Source organism: Schistocerca serialis, chromosome 2 (assembly GCF_023864345.2).
Source record: "Schistocerca serialis cubense isolate TAMUIC-IGC-003099 chromosome 2, iqSchSeri2.2, whole genome shotgun sequence".
Lineage (NCBI taxonomy): Eukaryota > Metazoa > Arthropoda > Insecta > Orthoptera > Acrididae > Schistocerca > Schistocerca serialis.
Genome location: NC_064639.1, coordinates 803567683 through 803589433, shown reverse-complemented (window position 1 = coordinate 803589433; position 21751 = coordinate 803567683). Strand labels below are relative to the sequence as shown.

The 21751-nt window shown below is 49.7% G+C and overlaps 17 non-coding genes across 17 annotated transcripts; 8 read left to right on the top strand and 9 right to left on the bottom strand.

Annotated features, from left to right (window-relative positions):
- The first annotated feature begins 1212 nt into the window (after positions 1-1212).
- Positions 1213-1285, top strand: Trnav-uac (transfer RNA valine (anticodon UAC)). The gene has a single exon. It is a non-coding gene; the product is annotated as a tRNA-Val (tRNA).
- A 601-nt stretch (positions 1286-1886) lies between these two features.
- On the bottom strand, positions 1887-1958 carry Trnap-ugg (transfer RNA proline (anticodon UGG)). The gene has a single exon. It is a non-coding gene; the product is annotated as a tRNA-Pro (tRNA).
- Positions 1959-3915: 1957 nt separating this feature from the next.
- Trnav-uac (transfer RNA valine (anticodon UAC)) lies at positions 3916-3988 on the top strand. The gene has a single exon. It is a non-coding gene; the product is annotated as a tRNA-Val (tRNA).
- A 601-nt stretch (positions 3989-4589) lies between these two features.
- Trnap-ugg (transfer RNA proline (anticodon UGG)) lies at positions 4590-4661 on the bottom strand. Its single transcript has one exon. It is a non-coding gene; the product is annotated as a tRNA-Pro (tRNA).
- A 1958-nt stretch (positions 4662-6619) lies between these two features.
- Trnav-cac (transfer RNA valine (anticodon CAC)) lies at positions 6620-6692 on the top strand. Its single transcript has one exon. It is a non-coding gene; the product is annotated as a tRNA-Val (tRNA).
- A 601-nt stretch (positions 6693-7293) lies between these two features.
- Trnap-ugg (transfer RNA proline (anticodon UGG)) lies at positions 7294-7365 on the bottom strand. Its single transcript has one exon. It is a non-coding gene; the product is annotated as a tRNA-Pro (tRNA).
- Positions 7366-9322: 1957 nt separating this feature from the next.
- On the top strand, positions 9323-9395 carry Trnav-uac (transfer RNA valine (anticodon UAC)). The gene has a single exon. It is a non-coding gene; the product is annotated as a tRNA-Val (tRNA).
- Positions 9396-9996: 601 nt separating this feature from the next.
- On the bottom strand, positions 9997-10068 carry Trnap-ugg (transfer RNA proline (anticodon UGG)). Its single transcript has one exon. It is a non-coding gene; the product is annotated as a tRNA-Pro (tRNA).
- A 1956-nt stretch (positions 10069-12024) lies between these two features.
- On the top strand, positions 12025-12097 carry Trnav-uac (transfer RNA valine (anticodon UAC)). The gene has a single exon. It is a non-coding gene; the product is annotated as a tRNA-Val (tRNA).
- A 601-nt stretch (positions 12098-12698) lies between these two features.
- On the bottom strand, positions 12699-12770 carry Trnap-ugg (transfer RNA proline (anticodon UGG)). The gene has a single exon. It is a non-coding gene; the product is annotated as a tRNA-Pro (tRNA).
- A 1956-nt stretch (positions 12771-14726) lies between these two features.
- Trnav-uac (transfer RNA valine (anticodon UAC)) lies at positions 14727-14799 on the top strand. The gene has a single exon. It is a non-coding gene; the product is annotated as a tRNA-Val (tRNA).
- Positions 14800-15400: 601 nt separating this feature from the next.
- On the bottom strand, positions 15401-15472 carry Trnap-ugg (transfer RNA proline (anticodon UGG)). Its single transcript has one exon. It is a non-coding gene; the product is annotated as a tRNA-Pro (tRNA).
- Positions 15473-17428: 1956 nt separating this feature from the next.
- Positions 17429-17501, top strand: Trnav-uac (transfer RNA valine (anticodon UAC)). The gene has a single exon. It is a non-coding gene; the product is annotated as a tRNA-Val (tRNA).
- A 601-nt stretch (positions 17502-18102) lies between these two features.
- Positions 18103-18174, bottom strand: Trnap-ugg (transfer RNA proline (anticodon UGG)). The gene has a single exon. It is a non-coding gene; the product is annotated as a tRNA-Pro (tRNA).
- Positions 18175-19817: 1643 nt separating this feature from the next.
- Trnap-cgg (transfer RNA proline (anticodon CGG)) lies at positions 19818-19889 on the bottom strand. The gene has a single exon. It is a non-coding gene; the product is annotated as a tRNA-Pro (tRNA).
- A 235-nt stretch (positions 19890-20124) lies between these two features.
- Trnav-uac (transfer RNA valine (anticodon UAC)) lies at positions 20125-20197 on the top strand. The gene has a single exon. It is a non-coding gene; the product is annotated as a tRNA-Val (tRNA).
- Positions 20198-20798: 601 nt separating this feature from the next.
- Positions 20799-20870, bottom strand: Trnap-ugg (transfer RNA proline (anticodon UGG)). Its single transcript has one exon. It is a non-coding gene; the product is annotated as a tRNA-Pro (tRNA).
- Between the last annotated feature and the right edge of the window lie 881 nt (positions 20871-21751).

The window sequence follows — 21751 nt, the reverse complement described above, 5'->3', positions numbered from 1 at the left end:
TGCAGATCGACAGATGATAGTGTGGAAATTTCGGCAAGCGGTGGCTAAGGGTTAAGAGAAGCCAAACGCACTAAACACAAGAAAGTCGGGAAACCGAAGCACACAACTCATAACGAAAAGATTGCGGAATGCAGTGCGAAAGCAAAACTTCGAGAAGACCAACTCTGAAGCCATCGGCGAGCTAGGAATTATTCCGCACAAGAAGCGATCATATAGGAAGAGCGAGCCGAGGCTGTCGCTCGACCACACAATAAATTTTTGCTTAATCCCAATTTGCAGTACCGGTTCGACACTAGAATACTGCGCCTCGGTTCTTCCAAAAGCGATAGTAATAAGCACGTCGACTGCAGTGTCATTTGGCGTAGTGAGTCAGACATGGAGAGGATATGGGGCGGGTGGAATATGCAACGACAGGGGCATTGCAGGGCGGCCGCCGGCTCCTTGCGCTGTGGCGCACCGGTGGCGGCGGCGGCCTGGCTGGGCTGCTGGTGCCTCCATGTAGAGCTGCCGCCGAGCCCAGGCAAAGTGCCGCTAACGAAGCGATTGCCTTTGGTGACATCTTTTGCAATAACGACTGCGCGAATCGACGGTATCTCGTAAGGAAGGAAAGAGCAGCAGCTGCCGCCGAGCCCAGGCGCCGTGCCGAACACGCAGAAGGTCCCCGGCTCGATTGCGGGCGGAAACCCGTTTTCGTCGCACCCAGCAAGACACTTGCTACGATCTCTACTGTGACCATTTAAATCAACTTCAAACGTTCCATCAGCAGGGTGCACATGGCTCAAATGAAACATGAAACGGTTTCAGAACTGGTTGTCGGATTTTAGCGCTGACTTGGAGGCCTGGAAATGCGCGAAACAGCCGCCGCCATGCGATTTGTTACCACACCGTTGTACAAAACGCAAGGGCTCGTCCGGGATTTTTTTTACCCGGGACCTCCTGCACCCGAAGCAGGAATCATACCCCTAGACCAACGAGCCTATTCGTTCCGAAAACGCACTGCATGTGAATGACGCCACCTTTGATGGTCTCACCATGTAGGGCTGCAGCTCAGCCAGCGTTCTCCCTGTCTGTCGCGGTTGGATTGTTTCCATCGACGTCTTTTACTACAGGAACTTCACGAATCGGAGGGAGCTCGTAGCCGATGCCCTTGCTAACACAGAAGAGAAACTGTTGCTATTACGAGTCTCCGGGTGGTACATGAAAAGAACCGTCGTTTCCGTGGTGTAGCGGTTAGCACGTCTGCTTTACACGCAGAAGGTCCCCGGTTCGATCCCGCGCGGGAACACAACAATTTTAATCTATATTTCGGATTTCATTTCCGAGATGACCTCACGTCCGCGTATGCAGAGACAAGCAATGTTGTATGCTAGACGGATAGGGCGTCATTTTACTGTCAAATACTGTTGCTCTCTTATTGCAGCGGATTTTGGTAACTGAGAACGCCCCTAGCTTCATTATGGCTGGCAAAATTTATAATCCGGTTCTTCAGGGCTACTTCAAGTGCGCTTGCTACTGGCTTTCCTGAGCTCACCCTACTCGCCTTGTCACAGCTCTGTCAAAGTGTGATGCTAACTAATAATGAGAAACTCTTAGCCACGCTCAATCTTACATGCCACCCCTTGGTTGTTGCCGTCGCTAGTAAGATGAGGGTAGACTGTCGCACAATTAAGCTGAATCTCCACTCACGGTGCACATATCCCGCAAAGACAACCTTGTTTTCCGTTGCATGCAAAATTACCGTCTGCCTTTCTACCGAATTACACCTACGTACTTTACTGGTGCCGCATTCTTGTTATATCCACGTGCTATAACGGGCGTCAACTCTTCATTGAGGAGCTGCAACCGGGGCTGAGTTCCACCTACTCTTCAGCACGGTCAAAATGGCAGGGCTCGTCCGGGATTTGAACCCGGGACCTCCTGCACCCAAAGCAGGAATCATACCCCTAGACCAACGAGCCACCTGGCTGGAGCAGTCAAGTTAATCCCAAGTAGTGGGCCTCGCAGGGAACACAAACTTTCACGCGAATTCGCAAGATAAACGCTTTCTGCAGGCAGCACTCACCACTGATGAGAAGAATATTAAAGGCAACGAATAAAAAGCGAAATAACTTCATCGAGCACTGCTTATGAACAGCCGGCAGTGCCTCAGTTTCGGTATGTGGTTTCTCAGGGTAAAGAGAAGGCGAATGCACTAAACAAAAGAACATCGGGAAACCAAGCACCAACTCATAACGAAAAGATTGCACAATATACTGCAAGCAAAATTTCCAGAAGACGGATACTGAAGACGCCGCAGACAAAAGAATTATTCTATGCAGTAACGAGTATCTAGGAAGCGTGAATTGCATGTGCTGCTCCACCACACAACTTCTTTTGATACTGTTTTACTTATTCTAAATTTTCATTACCTGATCGTCTCTAAAATACTGTGCGGTTATCACCTGGTTTCCAACAGCGATAGTAGTAAGTAAATCGACTACAAAGTCTTTCAAAGTAGGTCAGACACAAAAAAAAAAAAAAAAAAATCGGAGCTGCGTGTAGCTCATGTCATTCTGCTTTCAATCGTGAATCTCCGGCTGGGAGTAGTGGCGTACTTCTGTAATCCAAGCTTCTGGGAGGCCGTTGTGTGGGAGAGATCTGGAAACAACTACAGATTCGACCGTTCCACGAGCTCAGGAACGGCCGCGAGGCCGTCATCGAGCTCTGCAGATCGACAGATGATAGTGTGGAAATTTCGGCAAGCGGTGGCTAAGGGTTAAGAGAAGCCAAACGCACTAAACACAAGAAAGTCGGGAAACCGAAGCACACAACTCATAACGAAAAGATTGCGGAATGCAGTGCGAAAGCAAAACTTCGAGAAGACCAACTCTGAAGCCATCGGGAGCTAGGAATTATTCCGCACAAGAAGCGATCATATAGGAAGAGCGAGCCGAGGCTGTCGCTCGACCACACAATAAATTTTTGCTTAAGCCCAATTTGCAGTACCGGTTCGACACTAGAATACTGCGCCTCGGTTCTTCCAAAAGCGATAGTAATAAGCACGTCGACTGCAGTGTCATTTGGCGTAGTGAGTCAGACATGGAGAGGATATGGGGCGGGTGGAATATGCAACGACAGGGGCATTGCAGGGCGGCCGCCGGCTCCTTGCGCTGTGGCGCACCGGTGGCGGCGGCGGCCTGGCTGGGCTGCTGGTGCCTCCATGTAGAGCTGCCGCCGAGCCCAGGCAAAGTGCCGCTAACGAAGCGATTGCCTTTGGTGACATCTTTTGCAATAACGACTGCGCGAATCGACGGTATCTCGTAAGGAAGGAAAGAGCAGCAGCTGCCGCCGAGCCCAGGCGCCGTGCCGAACACGCAGAAGGTCCCCGGCTCGATTGCGGGCGGAAACCCGTTTTCGTCGCACCCAGCAAGACACTTGCTACGATCTCTACTGTGACCATTTAAATCAACTTCAAACGTTCCATCAGCAGGGTGCACATGGCTCAAATGAAACATGAAACGGTTTCAGAACTGGTTGTCGGATTTTAGCGCTGACTTGGAGGCCTGGAAATGCGCGAAACAGCCGCCGCCATGCGATTTGTTACCACACCGTTGTACAAAACGCAAGGGCTCGTCCGGGATTTTTTTTACCCGGGACCTCCTGCACCCGAAGCAGGAATCATACCCCTAGACCAACGAGCCTATTCGTTCCGAAAACGCACTGCATGTGAATGACGCCACCTTTGATGGTCTCACCATGTAGGGCTGCAGCTCAGCCAGCGTTCTCCCTGTCTGTCGCGGTTGGATTGTTTCCATCGACGTCTTTTACTACAGGAACTTCACGAATCGGAGGGAGCTCGTAGCCGATGCCCTTGCTAACACAGAAGAGAAACTGTTGCTATTACGAGTCTCCGGGTGGTACATGAAAAGAACCGTCGTTTCCGTGGTGTAGCGGTTAGCACGTCTGCTTTACACGCAGAAGGTCCCCGGTTCGATCCCGCGCGGGAACACAACAATTTTAATCTATATTTCGGATTTCATTTCCGAGATGACCTCACGTCCGCGTATGCAGAGACAAGCAATGTTGTATGCTAGACGGATAGGGCGTCATTTTACTGTCAAATACTGTTGCTCTCTTATTGCAGCGGATTTTGGTAACTGAGAACGCCCCTAGCTTCATTATGGCTGGCAAAATTTATAATCCGGTTCTTCAGGGCTACTTCAAGTGCGCTTGCTACTGGCTTTCCTGAGCTCACCCTACTCGCCTTGTCACAGCTCTGTCAAAGTGTGATGCTAACTAATAATGAGAAACTCTTAGCCACGCTCAATCTTACATGCCACCCCTTGGTTGTTGCCGTCGCTAGTAAGATGAGGGTAGACTGTCGCACAATTAAGCTGAATCTCCACTCACGGTGCACATATCCCGCAAAGACAACCTTGTTTTCCGTTGCATGCAAAATTACCGTCTGCCTTTCTACCGAATTACACCTACGTACTTTACTGGTGCCGCATTCTTGTTATATCCACGTGCTATAACGGGCGTCAACTCTTCATTGAGGAGCTGCAACCGGGGCTGAGTTCCACCTACTCTTCAGCACGGTCAAAATGGCAGGGCTCGTCCGGGATTTGAACCCGGGACCTCCTGCACCCAAAGCAGGAATCATACCCCTAGACCAACGAGCCACCTGGCTGGAGCAGTCAAGTTAATCCCAAGTAGTGGGCCTCGCAGGGAACACAAACTTTCACGCGAATTCGCAAGATAAACGCTTTCTGCAGGCAGCACTCACCACTGATGAGAAGAATATTAAAGGCAACGAATAAAAAGCGAAATAACTTCATCGAGCACTGCTTATGAACAGCCGGCAGTGCCTCAGTTTCGGTATGTGGTTTCTCAGGGTAAAGAGAAGGCGAATGCACTAAACAAAAGAACATCGGGAAACCAAGCACCAACTCATAACGAAAAGATTGCACAATATACTGCAAGCAAAATTTCCAGAAGACGGATACTGAAGACGCCGCAGACAAAAGAATTATTCTATGCAGTAACGAGTATCTAGGAAGCGTGAATTGCATGTGCTGCTCCACCACACAACTTCTTTTGATACTGTTTTACTTATTCTAAATTTTCATTACCTGATCGTCTCTAAAATACTGTGCGGTTATCACCTGGTTTCCAACAGCGATAGTAGTAAGTAAATCGACTACAAAGTCTTTCAAAGTAGGTCAGACACAAAAAAAAAAAAAAAAAAATCGGAGCTGCGTGTAGCTCATGTCATTCTGCTTTCAATCGTGAATCTCCGGCTGGGAGTAGTGGCGTACTTCTGTAATCCAAGCTTCTGGGAGGCCGTTGTGTGGGAGAGATCTGGAAACAACTACAGATTCGACCGTTCCACGAGCTCAGGAACGGCCGCGAGGCCGTCATCGAGCTCTGCAGATCGACAGATGATAGTGTGGAAATTTCGGCAAGCGGTGGCTAAGGGTTAAGAGAAGCCAAACGCACTAAACACAAGAAAGTCGGGAAACCGAAGCACACAACTCATAACGAAAAGATTGCGGAATGCAGTGCGAAAGCAAAACTTCGAGAAGACCAACTCTGAAGCCATCGGGAGCTAGGAATTATTCCGCACAAGAAGCGATCATATAGGAAGAGCGAGCCGAGGCTGTCGCTCGACCACACAATAAATTTTTGCTTAAGCCCAATTTGCAGTACCGGTTCGACACTAGAATACTGCGCCTCGGTTCTTCCAAAAGCGATAGTAATAAGCACGTCGACTGCAGTGTCATTTGGCGTAGTGAGTCAGACATGGAGAGGATATGGGGCGGGTGGAATATGCAACGACAGGGGCATTGCAGGGCGGCCGCCGGCTCCTTGCGCTGTGGCGCACCGGTGGCGGCGGCGGCCTGGCTGGGCTGCTGGTGCCTCCATGTAGAGCTGCCGCCGAGCCCAGGCAAAGTGCCGCTAACGAAGCGATTGCCTTTGGTGACATCTTTTGCAATAACGACTGCGCGAATCGACGGTATCTCGTAAGGAAGGAAAGAGCAGCAGCTGCCGCCGAGCCCAGGCGCCGTGCCGAACACGCAGAAGGTCCCCGGCTCGATTGCGGGCGGAAACCCGTTTTCGTCGCACCCAGCAAGACACTTGCTACGATCTCTACTGTGACCATTTAAATCAACTTCAAACGTTCCATCAGCAGGGTGCACATGGCTCAAATGAAACATGAAACGGTTTCAGAACTGGTTGTCGGATTTTAGCGCTGACTTGGAGGCCTGGAAATGCGCGAAACAGCCGCCGCCATGCGATTTGTTACCACACCGTTGTACAAAACGCAAGGGCTCGTCCGGGATTTTTTTTTACCCGGGACCTCCTGCACCCGAAGCAGGAATCATACCCCTAGGCCAACGAGCCTATTCGTTCCGAAAACGCACTGCATGTGAATGACGCCACCTTTGATGGTCTCACCATGTAGGGCTGCAGCTCAGCCAGCGTTCTCCCTGTCTGTCGCGGTTGGATTGTTTCCATCGACGTCTTTTACTACAGGAACTTCACGAATCGGAGGGAGCTCGTAGCCGATGCCCTTGCTAACACAGAAGAGAAACTGTTGCTATTACGATTCTCCGGGTGGTACATGAAAAGAACCGTCGTTTCCGTGGTGTAGCGGTTATCACGTCTGCTTCACACGCAGAAGGTCCCCGGTTCGATCCCGGGCGGGAACACAACAATTTTAATCTATATTTCGGATTTCATTTCCGAGATGACCTCACGTCCGCGTATGCAGAGACAAGCAATGTTGTATGCTAGACGGATAGGGCGTCATTTTACTGTCAAATACTGTTGCTCTCTTATTGCACCGGTATTTGGTAACTGAGAACGCCCCTAGCTTCATTATGGCTGGCAAAATTTATAATCCGGTTCTTCAGGGCTACTTCAAGTGCGCTTGCTACTGGCTTTCCTGAGCTCACCCTACTCGCCTTGTCACAGCTCTGTCAAAGTGTGATGCTAACTAATAATGAGAAACTCTTAGCCACGCTCAATCTTACATGCCACCCCTTGGTTGTTGCCGTCGCTAGTAAGATGAGGGTAGACTGTCGCACAATTAAGCTGAATCTCCACTCACGGTGCACATATCCCGCAAAGACAACCTTGTTTTCCGTTGCATGCAAAATTACCGTCTGCCTTTCTACCGAATTACACCTACGTACTTTACTGGTGCCGCATTCTTGTTATATCCACGTGCTATAACGGGCGTCAACTCTTCATTGAGGAGCTGCAACCGGGGCTGAGTTCCACCTACTCTTCAGCACGGTCAAAATGGCAGGGCTCGTCCGGGATTTGAACCCGGGACCTCCTGCACCCAAAGCAGGAATCATACCCCTAGACCAACGAGCCACCTGGCTGGAGCAGTCAAGTTAATCCCAAGTAGTGGGCCTCGCAGGGAACACAAACTTTCACGCGAATTCGCAAGATAAACGCTTTCTGCAGGCAGCACTCACCACTGATGAGAAGAATATTAAAGGCAACGAATAAAAAGCGAAATAACTTCATCGAGCACTGCTTATGAACAGCCGGCAGTGCCTCAGTTTCGGTATGTGGTTTCTCAGGGTAAAGAGAAGGCGAATGCACTAAACAAAAGAACATCGGGAAACCAAGCACCAACTCATAACGAAAAGATTGCACAATATACTGCAAGCAAAATTTCCAGAAGACGGATACTGAAGACGCCGCAGACAAAAGAATTATTCTATGCAGTAACGAGTATCTAGGAAGCGTGAATTGCATGTGCTGCTCCACCACACAACTTCTTTTGATACTGTTTTACTTATTCTAAATTTTCATTACCTGATCGTCTCTAAAATACTGTGCGGTTATCACCTGGTTTCCAACAGCGATAGTAGTAAGTAAATCGACTACAAAGTCTTTCAAAGTAGGTCAGACACAAAAAAAAAAAAAAAAAATCGGAGCTGCGTGTAGCTCATGTCATTCTGCTTTCAATCGTGAATCTCCGGCTGGGAGTAGTGGCGTACTTCTGTAATCCAAGCTTCTGGGAGGCCGTTGTGTGGGAGAGATCTGGAAACAACTACAGATTCGACCGTTCCACGAGCTCAGGAACGGCCGCGAGGCCGTCATCGAGCTCTGCAGATCGACAGATGATAGTGTGGAAATTTCGGCAAGCGGTGGCTAAGGGTCAAGAGAAGCCAAACGCACTAAACACAAGAAAGTCGGGAAACCGAAGCACACAACTCATAACGAAAAGATTGCGGAATGCAGTGCGAAAGCAAAACTTCGAGAAGACCAACTCTGAAGCCATCGGCGAGCTAGGAATTATTCCGCACAAGAAGCGATCATATAGGAAGAGCGAGCCGAGGCTGTCGCTCGACCACACAATGAATTTTTGCTTAATCCCAATTTGCAGTACCGGTTCGACACTAGAATACTGCGCCTCGGTTCTTCCAAAAGCGATAGTAATAAGCACGTCGACTGCAGTGTCATTTGGCGTAGTGAGTCAGACATGGAGAGGATATGGGGCGGGTGGAATATGCAACGACAGGGGCATTGCAGGGCGGCCGCCGGCTCCTTGCGCTGTGGCGCACCGGTGGCGGCGGCGGCCTGGCTGGGCTGCTGGTGCCTCCATGTAGAGCTGCCGCCGAGCCCAGGCAAAGTGCCGCTAACGAAGCGATTGCCTTTGGTGACATCTTTTGCAATAACGACTGCGCGAATCGACGGTATCTCGTAAGGAAGGAAAGAGCAGCAGCTGCCGCCGAGCCCAGGCGCCGTGCCGAACACGCAGAAGGTCCCCGGCTCGATTGCGGGCGGAAACCCGTTTTCGTCGCACCCAGCAAGACACTTGCTACGATCTCTACTGTGACCATTTAAATCAACTTCAAACGTTCCATCAGCAGGGTGCACATGGCTCAAATGAAACATGAAACGGTTTCAGAACTGGTTGTCGGATTTTAGCGCTGACTTGGAGGCCTGGAAATGCGCGAAACAGCCGCCGCCATGCGATTTGTTACCACACCGTTGTACAAAACGCAAGGGCTCGTCCGGGATTTTTTTTACCCGGGACCTCCTGCACCCGAAGCAGGAATCATACCCCTAGACCAACGAGCCTATTCGTTCCGAAAACGCACTGCATGTGAATGACGCCACCTTTGATGGTCTCACCATGTAGGGCTGCAGCTCAGCCAGCGTTCTCCCTGTCTGTCGCGGTTGGATTGTTTCCATCGACGTCTTTTACTACAGGAACTTCACGAATCGGAGGGAGCTCGTAGCCGATGCCCTTGCTAACACAGAAGAGAAACTGTTGCTATTACGAGTCTCCGGGTGGTACATGAAAAGAACCGTCGTTTCCGTGGTGTAGCGGTTATCACGTCTGCTTTACACGCAGAAGGTCCCCGGTTCGATCCCGGGCGGGAACACAACAATTTTAATCTATATTTCGGATTTCATTTCCGAGATGACCTCACGTCCGCGTATGCAGAGACAAGCAATGTTGTATGCTAGACGGATAGGGCGTCATTTTACTGTCAAATACTGTTGCTCTCTTATTGCACCGGTATTTGGTAACTGAGAACGCCCCTAGCTTCATTATGGCTGGCAAAATTTATAATCCGGTTCTTCAGGGCTACTTCAAGTGCGCTTGCTACTGGCTTTCCTGAGCTCACCCTACTCGCCTTGTCACAGCTCTGTCAAAGTGTGATGCTAACTAATAATGAGAAACTCTTAGCCACGCTCAATCTTACATGCCACCCCTTGGTTGTTGCCGTCGCTAGTAAGATGAGGGTAGACTGTCGCACAATTAAGCTGAATCTCCACTCACGGTGCACATATCCCGCAAAGACAACCTTGTTTTCCGTTGCATGCAAAATTACCGTCTGCCTTTCTACCGAATTACACCTACGTACTTTACTGGTGCCGCATTCTTGTTATATCCACGTGCTATAACGGGCGTCAACTCTTCATTGAGGAGCTGCAACCGGGGCTGAGTTCCACCTACTCTTCAGCACGGTCAAAATGGCAGGGCTCGTCCGGGATTTGAACCCGGGACCTCCTGCACCCAAAGCAGGAATCATACCCCTAGACCAACGAGCCACCTGGCTGGAGCAGTCAAGTTAATCCCAAGTAGTGGGCCTCGCAGGGAACACAAACTTTCACGCGAATTCGCAAGATAAACGCTTTCTGCAGGCAGCACTCACCACTGATGAGAAGAATATTAAAGGCAACGAATAAAAAGCGAAATAACTTCATCGAGCACTGCTTATGAACAGCCGGCAGTGCCTCAGTTTCGGTATGTGGTTTCTCAGGGTAAAGAGAAGGCGAATGCACTAAACAAAAGAACATCGGGAAACCAAGCACCAACTCATAACGAAAAGATTGCACAATATACTGCAAGCAAAATTTCCAGAAGACGGATACTGAAGACGCCGCAGACAAAAGAATTATTCTATGCAGTAACGAGTATCTAGGAAGCGTGAATTGCATGTGCTGCTCCACCACACAACTTCTTTTGATACTGTTTTACTTATTCTAAATTTTCATTACCTGATCGTCTCTAAAATACTGTGCGGTTATCACCTGGTTTCCAACAGCGATAGTAGTAAGTAAATCGACTACAAAGTCTTTCAAAGTAGGTCAGACACAAAAAAAAAAAAAAAAATCGGAGCTGCGTGTAGCTCATGTCATTCTGCTTTCAATCGTGAATCTCCGGCTGGGAGTAGTGGCGTACTTCTGTAATCCAAGCTTCTGGGAGGCCGTTGTGTGGGAGAGATCTGGAAACAACTACAGATTCGACCGTTCCACGAGCTCAGGAACGGCCGCGAGGCCGTCATCGAGCTCTGCAGATCGACAGATGATAGTGTGGAAATTTCGGCAAGCGGTGGCTAAGGGTTAAGAGAAGCCAAACGCACTAAACACAAGAAAGTCGGGAAACCGAAGCACACAACTCATAACGAAAAGATTGCGGAATGCAGTGCGACAGCAAAACTTCGAGAAGACCAACTCTGAAGCCATCGGCGAGCTAGGAATTATTCCGCACAAGAAGCGATCATATAGGAAGAGCGAGCCGAGGCTGTCGCTCGACCACACAATAAATTTTTGCTTAATCCCAATTTGCAGTACCGGTTCGACACTAGAATACTGCGCCTCGGTTCTTCCAAAAGCGATAGTAATAAGCACGTCGACTGCAGTGTCATTTGGCGTAGTGAGTCAGACATGGAGAGGATATGGGGCGGGTGGAATATGCAACGACAGGGGCATTGCAGGGCGGCCGCCGGCTCCTTGCGCTGTGGCGCACCGGTGGCGGCGGCGGCCTGGCTGGGCTGCTGGTGCCTCCATGTAGAGCTGCCGCCGAGCCCAGGCAAAGTGCCGCTAACGAAGCGATTGCCTTTGGTGACATCTTTTGCAATAACGACTGCGCGAATCGACGGTATCTCGTAAGGAAGGAAAGAGCAGCAGCTGCCGCCGAGCCCAGGCGCCGTGCCGAACACGCAGAAGGTCCCCGGCTCGATTGCGGGCGGAAACCCGTTTTCGTCGCACCCAGCAAGACACTTGCTACGATCTCTACTGTGACCATTTAAATCAACTTCAAACGTTCCATCAGCAGGGTGCACATGGCTCAAATGAAACATGAAACGGTTTCAGAACTGGTTGTCGGATTTTAGCGCTGACTTGGAGGCCTGGAAATGCGCGAAACAGCCGCCGCCATGCGATTTGTTACCACACCGTTGTACAAAACGCAAGGGCTCGTCCGGGATTTTTTTTACCCGGGACCTCCTGCACCCGAAGCAGGAATCATACCCCTAGACCAACGAGCCTATTCGTTCCGAAAACGCACTGCATGTGAATGACGCCACCTTTGATGGTCTCACCATGTAGGGCTGCAGCTCAGCCAGCGTTCTCCCTGTCTGTCGCGGTTGGATTGTTTCCATCGACGTCTTTTACTACAGGAACTTCACGAATCGGAGGGAGCTCGTAGCCGATGCCCTTGCTAACACAGAAGAGAAACTGTTGCTATTACGAGTCTCCGGGTGGTACATGAAAAGAACCGTCGTTTCCGTGGTGTAGCGGTTATCACGTCTGCTTTACACGCAGAAGGTCCCCGGTTCGATCCCGGGCGGGAACACAACAATTTTAATCTATATTTCGGATTTCATTTCCGAGATGACCTCACGTCCGCGTATGCAGAGACAAGCAATGTTGTATGCTAGACGGATAGGGCGTCATTTTACTGTCAAATACTGTTGCTCTCTTATTGCAGCGGATTTTGGTAACTGAGAACGCCCCTAGCTTCATTATGGCTGGCAAAATTTATAATCCGGTTCTTCAGGGCTACTTCAAGTGCGCTTGCTACTGGCTTTCCTGAGCTCACCCTACTCGCCTTGTCACAGCTCTGTCAAAGTGTGATGCTAACTAATAATGAGAAACTCTTAGCCACGCTCAATCTTACATGCCACCCCTTGGTTGTTGCCGTCGCTAGTAAGATGAGGGTAGACTGTCGCACAATTAAGCTGAATCTCCACTCACGGTGCACATATCCCGCAAAGACAACCTTGTTTTCCGTTGCATGCAAAATTACCGTCTGCCTTTCTACCGAATTACACCTACGTACTTTACTGGTGCCGCATTCTTGTTATATCCACGTGCTATAACGGGCGTCAACTCTTCATTGAGGAGCTGCAACCGGGGCTGAGTTCCACCTACTCTTCAGCACGGTCAAAATGGCAGGGCTCGTCCGGGATTTGAACCCGGGACCTCCTGCACCCAAAGCAGGAATCATACCCCTAGACCAACGAGCCACCTGGCTGGAGCAGTCAAGTTAATCCCAAGTAGTGGGCCTCGCAGGGAACACAAACTTTCACGCGAATTCGCAAGATAAACGCTTTCTGCAGGCAGCACTCACCACTGATGAGAAGAATATTAAAGGCAACGAATAAAAAGCGAAATAACTTCATCGAGCACTGCTTATGAACAGCCGGCAGTGCCTCAGTTTCGGTATGTGGTTTCTCAGGGTAAAGAGAAGGCGAATGCACTAAACAAAAGAACATCGGGAAACCAAGCACCAACTCATAACGAAAAGATTGCACAATATACTGCAAGCAAAATTTCCAGAAGACGGATACTGAAGACGCCGCAGACAAAAGAATTATTCTATGCAGTAACGAGTATCTAGGAAGCGTGAATTGCATGTGCTGCTCCACCACACAACTTCTTTTGATACTGTTTTACTTATTCTAAATTTTCATTACCTGATCGTCTCTAAAATACTGTGCGGTTATCACCTGGTTTCCAACAGCGATAGTAGTAAGTAAATCGACTACAAAGTCTTTCAAAGTAGGTCAGACACAAAAAAAAAAAAAAAAATCGGAGCTGCGTGTAGCTCATGTCATTCTGCTTTCAATCGTGAATCTCCGGCTGGGAGTAGTGGCGTACTTCTGTAATCCAAGCTTCTGGGAGGCCGTTGTGTGGGAGAGATCTGGAAACAACTACAGATTCGACCGTTCCACGAGCTCAGGAACGGCCGCGAGGCCGTCATCGAGCTCTGCAGATCGACAGATGATAGTGTGGAAATTTCGGCAAGCGGTGGCTAAGGGTTAAGAGAAGCCAAACGCACTAAACACAAGAAAGTCGGGAAACCGAAGCACACAACTCATAACGAAAAGATTGCGGAATGCAGTGCGAAAGCAAAACTTCGAGAAGACCAGCTCTGAAGCCATCGGCGAGCTAGGAATTATTCCGCACAAGAAGCGATCATATAGGAAGAGCGAGCCGAGGCTGTCGCTCGACCACACAATAAATTTTTGCTTAATCCCAATTTGCAGTACCGGTTCGACACTAGAATACTGCGCCTCGGTTCTTCCAAAAGCGATAGTAATAAGCACGTCGACTGCAGTGTCATTTGGCGTAGTGAGTCAGACATGGAGAGGATATGGGGCGGGTGGAATATGCAACGACAGGGGCATTGCAGGGCGGCCGCCGGCTCCTTGCGCTGTGGCGCACCGGTGGCGGCGGCGGCCTGGCTGGGCTGCTGGTGCCTCCATGTAGAGCTGCCGCCGAGCCCAGGCAAAGTGCCGCTAACGAAGCGATTGCCTTTGGTGACATCTTTTGCAATAACGACTGCGCGAATCGACGGTATCTCGTAAGGAAGGAAAGAGCAGCAGCTGCCGCCGAGCCCAGGCGCCGTGCCGAACACGCAGAAGGTCCCCGGCTCGATTGCGGGCGGAAACCCGTTTTCGTCGCACCCAGCAAGACACTTGCTACGATCTCTACTGTGACCATTTAAATCAACTTCAAACGTTCCATCAGCAGGGTGCACATGGCTCAAATGAAACATGAAACGGTTTCAGAACTGGTTGTCGGATTTTAGCGCTGACTTGGAGGCCTGGAAATGCGCGAAACAGCCGCCGCCATGCGATTTGTTACCACACCGTTGTACAAAACGCAAGGGCTCGTCCGGGATTTTTTTTACCCGGGACCTCCTGCACCCGAAGCAGGAATCATACCCCTAGACCAACGAGCCTATTCGTTCCGAAAACGCACTGCATGTGAATGACGCCACCTTTGATGGTCTCACCATGTAGGGCTGCAGCTCAGCCAGCGTTCTCCCTGTCTGTCGCGGTTGGATTGTTTCCATCGACGTCTTTTACTACAGGAACTTCACGAATCGGAGGGAGCTCGTAGCCGATGCCCTTGCTAACACAGAAGAGAAACTGTTGCTATTACGAGTCTCCGGGTGGTACATGAAAAGAACCGTCGTTTCCGTGGTGTAGCGGTTATCACGTCTGCTTTACACGCAGAAGGTCCCCGGTTCGATCCCGGGCGGGAACACAACAATTTTAATCTATATTTCGGATTTCATTTCCGAGATGACCTCACGTCCGCGTATGCAGAGACAAGCAATGTTGTATGCTAGACGGATAGGGCGTCATTTTACTGTCAAATACTGTTGCTCTCTTATTGCAGCGGATTTTGGTAACTGAGAACGCCCCTAGCTTCATTATGGCTGGCAAAATTTATAATCCGGTTCTTCAGGGCTACTTCAAGTGCGCTTGCTACTGGCTTTCCTGAGCTCACCCTACTCGCCTTGTCACAGCTCTGTCAAAGTGTGATGCTAACTAATAATGAGAAACTCTTAGCCACGCTCAATCTTACATGCCACCCCTTGGTTGTTGCCGTCGCTAGTAAGATGAGGGTAGACTGTCGCACAATTAAGCTGAATCTCCACTCACGGTGCACATATCCTGCAAAGACAACCTTGTTTTCCGTTGCATGCAAAATTACCGTCTGCCTTTCTACCGAATTACACCTACGTACTTTACTGGTGCCGCATTCTTGTTATATCCACGTGCTATAACGGGCGTCAACTCTTCATTGAGGAGCTGCAACCGGGGCTGAGTTCCACCTACTCTTCAGCACGGTCAAAATGGCAGGGCTCGTCCGGGATTTGAACCCGGGACCTCCTGCACCCAAAGCAGGAATCATACCCCTAGACCAACGAGCCACCTGGCTGGAGCAGTCAAGTTAATCCCAAGTAGTGGGCCTCGCAGGGAACACAAACTTTCACGCGAATTCGCAAGATAAACGCTTTCTGCAGGCAGCACTCACCACTGATGAGAAGAATATTAAAGGCAACGAATAAAAAGCGAAATAACTTCATCGAGCACTGCTTATGAACAGCCGGCAGTGCCTCAGTTTCGGTATGTGGTTTCTCAGGGTAAAGAGAAGGCGAATGCACTAAACAAAAGAACATCGGGAAACCAAGCACCAACTCATAACGAAAAGATTGCACAATATACTGCAAGCAAAATTTCCAGAAGACGGATACTGAAGACGCCGCAGACAAAAGAATTATTCTATGCAGTAACGAGTATCTAGGAAGCGTGAATTGCATGTGCTGCTCCACCACACAACTTCTTTTGATACTGTTTTACTTATTCTAAATTTTCATTACCTGATCGTCTCTAAAATACTGTGCGGTTATCACCTGGTTTCCAACAGCGATAGTAGTAAGTAAATCGACTACAAAGTCTTTCAAAGTAGGTCAGACACAAAAAAAAAAAAAAAAATCGGAGCTGCGTGTAGCTCATGTCATTCTGCTTTCAATCGTGAATCTCCGGCTGGGAGTAGTGGCGTACTTCTGTAATCCAAGCTTCTGGGAGGCCGTTGTGTGGGAGAGATCTGGAAACAACTACAGATTCGACCGTTCCACGAGCTCAGGAACGGCCGCGAGGCCGTCATCGAGCTCTGCAGATCGACAGATGATAGTGTGGAAATTTCGGCAAGCGGTGGCTAAGGGTTAAGAGAAGCCAAACGCACTAAACACAAGAAAGTCGGGAAACCGAAGCACACAACTCATAACGAAAAGATTGCGGAATGCAGTGCGAAAGCAAAACTTCGAGAAGACCAGCTCTGAAGCCATCGGCGAGCTAGGAATTATTCCGCACAAGAAGCGATCATATAGGAAGAGCGAGCCGAGGCTGTCGCTCGACCACACAATAAATTTTTGCTTAATCCCAATTTGCAGTACCGGTTCGACACTAGAATACTGCGCCTCGGTTCTTCCAAAAGCGATAGTAATAAGCACGTCGACTGCAGTGTCATTTGGCGTAGTGAGTCAGACATGGAGAGGATATGGGGCGGGTGGAATATGCAACGACAGGGGCATTGCAGGGCGGCCGCCGGCTCCTTGCGCTGTGGCGCACCGGTGGCGGCGGCGGCCTGGCTGGGCTGCTGGTGCCTCCATGTAGAGCTGCCGCCGAGCCCAGGCAAAGTGCCGCTAACGAAGCGATTGCCTTTGGTGACATCTTTTGCAATAACGACTGCGCGAATCGACGGTATCTCGTAAGGAAGGAAAGAGCAGCAGCTGCCGCCGAGCCCAGGCGCCGTGCCGAACACGCAGAAGGTCCCCGGCTCGATTGCGGGCGGAAACCCGTTTTCGTCGCACCCAGCAAGACACTTGCTACGATCTCTACTGTGACCATTTAAATCAACTTCAAACGTTCCATCAGCAGGGTGCACATGGCTCAAATGAAACATGAAACGGTTTCAGAACTGGTTGTCGGATTTTAGCGCTGACTTGGAGGCCTGGAAATGCGCGAAACAGCCGCCGCCATGCGATTTGTTACCACACCGTTGTACAAAACGCAAGGGCTCGTCCGGGATTTTTTTTACCCGGGACCTCCTGCACCCGAAGCAGGAATCATACCCCTAGACCAACGAGCCTATTCGTTCCGAAAACGCACTGCATGTGAATGACGCCACCTTTGATGGTCTCACCATGTAGGGCTGCAGCTCAGCCAGCGTTCTCCCTGTCTGTCGCGGTTGGATTGTTTCCATCGACGTCTTTTACTACAGGAACTTCACGAATCGGAGGGAGCTCGTAGCCGATGCCCTTGCTAACACAGAAGAGAAACTGTTGCTATTACGAGTCTCCGGGTGGTACATGAAAAGAACCGTCGTTTCCGTGGTGTAGCGGTTATCACGTCTGCTTTACACGCAGAAGGTCCCCGGTTCGATCCCGGGCGGGAACACAACAATTTTAATCTATATTTCGGATTTCATTTCCGAGATGACCTCACGTCCGCGTATGCAGAGACAAGCAATGTTGTATGCTAGACGGATAGGGCGTCATTTTACTGTCAAATACTGTTGCTCTCTTATTGCAGCGGATTTTGGTAACTGAGAACGCCCCTAGCTTCATTATGGCTGGCAAAATTTATAATCCGGTTCTTCAGGGCTACTTCAAGTGCGCTTGCTACTGGCTTTCCTGAGCTCACCCTACTCGCCTTGTCACAGCTCTGTCAAAGTGTGATGCTAACTAATAATGAGAAACTCTTAGCCACGCTCAATCTTACATGCCACCCCTTGGTTGTTGCCGTCGCTAGTAAGATGAGGGTAGACTGTCGCACAATTAAGCTGAATCTCCACTCACGGTGCACATATCCTGCAAAGACAACCTTGTTTTCCGTTGCATGCAAAATTACCGTCTGCCTTTCTACCGAATTACACCTACGTACTTTACTGGTGCCGCATTCTTGTTATATCCACGTGCTATAACGGGCGTCAACTCTTCATTGAGGAGCTGCAACCGGGGCTGAGTTCCACCTACTCTTCAGCACGGTCAAAATGGCAGGGCTCGTCCGGGATTTGAACCCGGGACCTCCTGCACCCAAAGCAGGAATCATACCCCTAGACCAACGAGCCACCTGGCTGGAGCAGTCAAGTTAATCCCAAGTAGTGGGCCTCGCAGGGAACACAAACTTTCACGCGAATTCGCAAGATAAACGCTTTCTGCAGGCAGCACTCACCACTGATGAGAAGAATATTAAAGGCAACGAATAAAAAGCGAAATAACTTCATCGAGCACTGCTTATGAACAGCCGGCAGTGCCTCAGTTTCGGTATGTGGTTTCTCAGGGTAAAGAGAAGGCGAATGCACTAAACAAAAGAACATCGGGAAACCAAGCACCAACTCATAACGAAAAGATTGCACAATATACTGCAAGCAAAATTTCCAGAAGACGGATACTGAAGACGCCGCAGACAAAAGAATTATTCTATGCAGTAACGAGTATCTAGGAAGCGTGAATTGCATGTGCTGCTCCACCACACAACTTCTTTTGATACTGTTTTACTTATTCTAAATTTTCATTACCTGATCGTCTCTAAAATACTGTGCGGTTATCACCTGGTTTCCAACAGCGATAGTAGTAAGTAAATCGACTACAAAGTCTTTCAAAGTAGGTCAGACACAAAAAAAAAAAAAATCGGAGCTGCGTGTAGCTCATGTCATTCTGCTTTCAATCGTGAATCTCCGGCTGGGAGTAGTGGCGTACTTCTGTAATCCAAGCTTCTGGGAGGCCGTTGTGTGGGAGAGATCTGGAAACAACTACAGATTCGACCGTTCCACGAGCTCAGGAACGGCCGCGAGGCCGTCATCGAGCTCTGCAGATCGACAGATGATAGTGTGGAAATTTCGGCAAGCGGTGGCTAAGGGTTAAGAGAAGCCAAACGCACTAAACACAAGAAAGTCGGGAAACCGAAGCACACAACTCATAACGAAAAGATTGCGGAATGCAGTGCGAAAGCAAAACTTCGAGAAGACCAGCTCTGAAGCCATCGGCGAGCTAGGAATTATTCCGCACAAGAAGCGATCATATAGGAAGAGCGAGCCGAGGCTGTCGCTCGACCACACAATAAATTTTTGCTTAATCCCAATTTGCAGTACCGGTTCGACACTAGAATACTGCGCCTCGGTTCTTCCAAAAGCGATAGTAATAAGCACGTCGACTGCAGTGTCATTTGGCGTAGTGAGTCAGACATGGAGAGGATATGGGGCGGGTGGAATATGCAACGACAGGGGCATTGCAGGGCGGCCGCCGGCTCCTTGCGCTGTGGCGCACCGGTGGCGGCGGCGGCCTGGCTGGGCTGCTGGTGCCTCCATGTAGAGCTGCCGCCGAGCCCAGGCAAAGTGCCGCTAACGAAGCGATTGCCTTTGGTGACATCTTTTGCAATAACGACTGCGCGAATCGACGGTATCTCGTAAGGAAGGAAAGAGCAGCAGCTGCCGCCGAGCCCAGGCGCCGTGCCGAACACGCAGAAGGTCCCCGGCTCGATTGCGGGCGGAAACCCGTTTTCGTCGCACCCAGCAAGACACTTGCTACGATCTCTACTGTGACCATTTAAATCAACTTCAAACGTTCCATCAGCAGGGTGCACATGGCTCAAATGAAACATGAAACGGTTTCAGAACTGGTTGTCGGATTTTAGCGCTGACTTGGAGGCCTGGAAATGCGCGAAACAGCCGCCGCCATGCGATTTGTTACCACACCGTTGTACAAAACGCAAGGGCTCGTCCGGGATTTGAACCCGGGACCTCCTGCACCCGAAGCAGGAATCATACCCCTAGACCAACGAGCCTATTCGTTCCGAAAACGCACTGCATGTGAATGACGCCACCTTTGATGGTCTCACCATGTAGGGCTGCAGCTCAGCCAGCGTTCTCCCTGTCTGTCGCGGTTGGATTGTTTCCATCGACGTCTTTTACTACAGGAACTTCACGAATCGGAGGGAGCTCGTAGCCGATGCCCTTGCTAACACAGAAGAGAAACTGTTGCTATTACGAGTCTCCGGGTGGTACATGAAAAGAACCGTCGTTTCCGTGGTGTAGCGGTTATCACGTCTGCTTTACACGCAGAAGGTCCCCGGTTCGATCCCGGGCGGGAACACAACAATTTTAATCTATATTTCGGATTTCATTTCCGAGATGACCTCACGTCCGCGTATGCAGAGACAAGCAATGTTGTATGCTAGACGGATAGGGCGTCATTTTACTGTCAAATACTGTTGCTCTCTTATTGCAGCGGATTTTGGTAACTGAGAACGCCCCTAGCTTCATTATGGCTGGCAAAATTTATAATCCGGTTCTTCAGGGCTACTTCAAGTGCGCTTGCTACTGGCTTTCCTGAGCTCACCCTACTCGCCTTGTCACAGCTCTGTCAAAGTGTGATGCTAACTAATAATGAGAAACTCTTAGCCACGCTCAATCTTACATGCCACCCCTTGGTTGTTGCCGTCGCTAGTAAGATGAGGGTAGACTGTCGCACAATTAAGCTGAATCTCCACTCACGGTGCACATATCCTGCAAAGACAACCTTGTTTTCCGTTGCATGCAAAATTACCGTCTGCCTTTCTACCGAATTACACCTACGTACTTTACTGGTGCCGCATTCTTGTTATATCCACGTGCTATAACGGGCGTCAACTCTTCATTGAGGAGCTGCAACCGGGGCTGAGTTCCACCTACTCTTCAGCACGGTCAAAATGGCAGGGCTCGTCCGGGATTTGAACCCGGGACCTCCTGCACCCAAAGCAGGAATCATACCCCTAGACCAACGAGCCACCTGGCTGGAGCGGTCAAGTTAATCCCAAGTAGTGGGCCTCGCAGGGAACACAAACTTTCACGCGAATTCGCAAGATAAACGCTTTCTGCAGGCAGCACTCACCACTGATGAGAAGAATATTAAAGGCAACGAATAAAAAGCGAAATAACTTCATCGAGCACTGCTTATGAACAGCCGGCAGTGCCTCAGTTTCGGTATGTGGTTTCTCAGGGTAAAGAGAAGGCGAATGCACTAAACAAAAGAACATCGGGAAACCAAGCACCAACTCATAACGAAAAGATTGCACAATATACTGCAAGCAAAATTTCCAGAAGACGGATACTGAAGACGCCGCAGACAAAAGAATTATTCTATGCAGTAACGAGTATCTAGGAAGCGTGAATTGCATGTGCTGCTCCACCACACAACTTCTTTTGATACTGTTTTACTTATTCTAAATTTTCATTACCTGATCGTCTCTAAAATACTGTGCGGTTATCACCTGGTTTCCAACAGCGATAGTAGTAAGTAAATCGACTACAAAGTCTTTCAAAGTAGGTCAGACACAAAAAAAAAAAAAAAAAAAATCGGAGCTGCGTGTAGCTCATGTCATTCTGCTTTCAATCGTGAATCTCCGGCTGGGAGTAGTGGCGTACTTCTGTAATCCAAGCTTCTGGGAGGCCGTTGTGTGGGAGAGATCTGGAAACAACTACAGATTCGACCGTTCCACGAGCTCAGGAACGGCCGCGAGGCCGTCATCGAGCTCTGCAGATCGACAGATGATAGTGTGGAAATTTCGGCAAGCGGTGGCTAAGGGTTAAGAGAAGCCAAACGCACTAAACACAAGAAAGTCGGGAAACCGAAGCACACAACTCATAACGAAAAGATTGCGGAATGCAG